General features: G+C 42.8%; 1 pseudogene; it reads left to right on the top strand.

The window, feature by feature from the left end:
- The first annotated feature begins 855 nt into the window (after positions 1–855).
- Positions 856–975, top strand: LOC134929795 (5S ribosomal RNA; annotated as a pseudogene).
- The last annotated feature ends 2,692 nt before the right edge of the window (positions 976–3,667 follow it).

The following is a 3,667-nucleotide window of genomic DNA, read 5'->3' on the forward strand; positions in this document are numbered from 1 at the left end:
TTGTCAGCATGTATACGACTGCTTCTCGATTTATCCGCAATAAGATACAGGAACATTGGCACCTTATTGATACGGATCCGGAATTATCAAAAGCCATTCCGCAACCGCCTCGGTTCGCATATAAACGAGGACCCAATCTGAAAGATATGTTGGTTGTGACAGATTTCTCTAAGAGAAGGAAGAGCACAGCCTCTAATTGGTTAACTACCAAAACAGGGGTTTTCAAGTGCACGGGCTGTCCAAACTGTTCATTCCTGCTACTCGGCAATCGGTTCACTAACCCTCAGGACAAGAAGTCCTACACAATCAGACAGAGACTTGACTGCAATAGCAAATTTGTAGTCTATGTGTTGAAATGTCCATGCAATCTGCTATATGTTGGGAAGACTAGCAGGATGCTGAAAGAACGTCTAAGTCAACATCGTTCTACAATCAAAAAGAGCATTACACAGGGTGGAATTTCAAGTGACTTTTCAACCTTACCTGTTGCAAGACATTTTATGGAGGCTAAACATTCCATTAATCAACTCAAGTGTTGTATCTTGGATCAGATCCCACCACTACAAAGGGGTGGTGATCGCAACAAAATCCTTTTGCAAAGAGAACACCAATGGATTGATAGATTGCAATCATTGGCCCCGAATGGGCTTAATGAGGAATTCCGTTTAGGATGCTTCCTGTGACTCGGCAGAAGTATTTACTGAGTCAATTGTTCTGGTTTAATTTTCTTAGACACCGCCGTGTGTCATGTTAATCATTTTACACCTGTCAATGCTCTCTGATTTAGTCTCTCACTCACTGGGCCAATAGGACTCTTAATTGTGTAATGGACACATAACTGCACACCGTATTGATTGATACTACCATACCACACTGGACCTCATCCGATCCCGTCCGATCTTGGCAATTAAGCAGTGATGGGCCTAGTAAGTACCACATTTGGAGACAAGGTGGGAATACTAGGTGTTGTATTAAAATTATCGGTGGACGGTTCTTCTTGTGGTCATATTTACATTATCACATAGGTTGTGACACAGGTGATGATACTCACGCCATATAATACGGATAGATATGGACACGAATATCGGATACCATCTTACCACGCTGGAAATCATCCAATCTCGTCCGATCTTGGCAATTAAGCAGCGTTGGGCCCAGTCAGTACCATACTTGGAAAGGGTATGAGAATACTGGGTACGGTACCCTGAGACATGATTGTCCTATACTGATCATTTTGTATCCCCGCTGCATGCTAGACATCATCTGGTTTCCACACTGTCATGTGGTACTATACCTGTTGGATTCAATTGATCCTTTTAGCCATGATTTATTGACTCCGTTATGGTGGAGTGTAAAAATTTGCATCTATTACCGCTGAGTGACATGTCATCTTTGCCATCTTTTCTGACACTTCTCTTATATTATGCTTTAGTGGTGGTATGCTACCATCAACAATGCTCTGAGCTGCTTATTATTATTGCTGTGCAGGTTGTGCTGCAGAGTGTAAATATTGCATTCATAACCCCTGAGCGACATGTCATCCGAGCCGTCCTTTATATCATGCTAATGTGGTGGTATGCTTAAATCAATATTGCTCTTAGCTGGTTATCACCATTGCCACGCAGGTTGATATTGTTTGGTCTAATTGCCCTATATGTGTACATGTAATTACATTTCATTATTGAGCTGTCTGTGGTTCCGTGCCGCTGGCGCACTGTGGGGTTAAAAACTCTGCAGATGTGACTGTGTCCGGGATTACAGGCAGCAGCATTTCTATTTGCATGCCGCTGTACTTACTATACAGATCGTCCCACGCTACACTACTGTTACGCTGCTGGAGCCGGTCACTAAGGAGAGAGCCGGGTTTGTGTACCCTAGCAACGCATCACGTGCGGGCAGGAGCCAATCAGATAGCAGCTATGACGCGCTGCTTCCGGCCGTCCCGTTCGGATATTCTGGCGCCTTCTCCGCTATTTAAGATAGCTCCTGACAGAGTGACAGCTGCCCCTGATGAAGACCACCATGTGTTGAAACGGCTGTTGGGCGTACTGTAAACAGTGGGGTGTATCCTTGATGTATCCTTGATGTCTTTTCAGGATTAAAAAACCCCTTTTTTTCTTCAACTAAAACGTGAGTGCTGGTCTAATTCTTTTTTCAGCTATGGGAAAAGTGAGTGTGTATATATATATATATATACATATATATACATATATATATTAATAATAAAATAAGGAGAGCGCACCAGTGAATAGTAATAAAAAGTAACAATTTACTTGTGTAAATATCCACGTACATCAAGGTTCACATTCAAGCACTTAGCCACTTCTCCGATAACCTCCGCCGCAAACGATGTGTTACAGTCAGTGGGGTATTTTTCCGGAGATGCCGTCTGCTCTGTATCAGGCGGAAGACAGGATTCGTCTTGCACTCGTAAGCCACGCCCAACGCGTTTCGTCACTAGTGGACTTCGTATGGGATTATCACATGCTTCTTTTTAGAAATATCTAACTTTATGTATTACCAGGGGGTTTCCTCCCCCTCACTCATATCGTAGGTGTCGGTGTCGGGGTCATCCCCATTGATTACCGACACCTACGATATGAGTGAGGGGGAGGAAACCCCCTGGTAATACATAAAGTAGTAGATAGAATCTCTTCACATTTGAGAAGGATTACTAATACCTGGGATTTGTGCAATACGTTTAATACACACACATTTACTCCACTCCGGGTTTTGTGTATTACAACATAGGTTAGATATTTCTAAAAAGAAGCATGTGATAATCCCATACGAAAATATAAATAAAAATAAAAATAAACATATAAATTTGGAGTTTTTGTCACCTTTTTAATTCACATATTTGGTAATATATACCTATACTAATGTCTGTCATTAATTGGGTCATATTATGAGATAAGATTGTCAAATTCTAATTATCTATGCAAATGAGCAGCCATGTTGTTTGGGTATATAAACCCCTATCTAAAACTTAGTGAGCACCTTGAAAAAGTTGTGTAAACACAACGAAACGCGTTGGTGTGAGCTGCCTTTCTGCATCAATCCCTGGACCTGCACTGTTTGGAGATTGGACGACCTGAACCAAGTTCCCCCCACTTCACTGGGACCCAAAGACCCCAACTAGAGGTATACCAATTGAACTGTGGACATTGCTAAACCACCTACCTCACCGAGGAATTGCAATACTGCGGACTGCCAAGCCGCTTAAAATTATCCTTGGACATACCTGTGGTAACTATTAATGTCGGCATTCGACCACTAAGTGGGTCTATGGACTTTTAGTGTCACAACTAAGGGCCTGAGCTGACGGGAGGCAGCCTCAGTTGTAGGGGCTGAGATGTACCGGAACCTGGGAGGTTGTATCAGACCCCTGGACATGTAAGTAACATGAATAATAACTGCCCGAAGGCGTGACCACGACAACTTGGATAAAAGTCAATGATGTTTATTATGACAACTCCGCAACACAGCAGCAGTAAAAGAAAACGTAAAAGTCAGCAAATAATAAATACAGTTCCTGGGTACTACAGGATGGCAGGAGCCACAGGGCACTGGTAGTGTGAGATAGTTCTTATGATCTTCTAGATGGAAAGTCCTTACCAGGCCCGACTGTAGCAATGGAGATAACCCAGGATTGTGCCAGCTGGTG

Source organism: Pseudophryne corroboree, chromosome 5 (genome assembly GCF_028390025.1).
Source record: "Pseudophryne corroboree isolate aPseCor3 chromosome 5, aPseCor3.hap2, whole genome shotgun sequence".
In the NCBI taxonomy this organism is placed as follows: Eukaryota; Metazoa; Chordata; class Amphibia; order Anura; family Myobatrachidae; genus Pseudophryne; species Pseudophryne corroboree.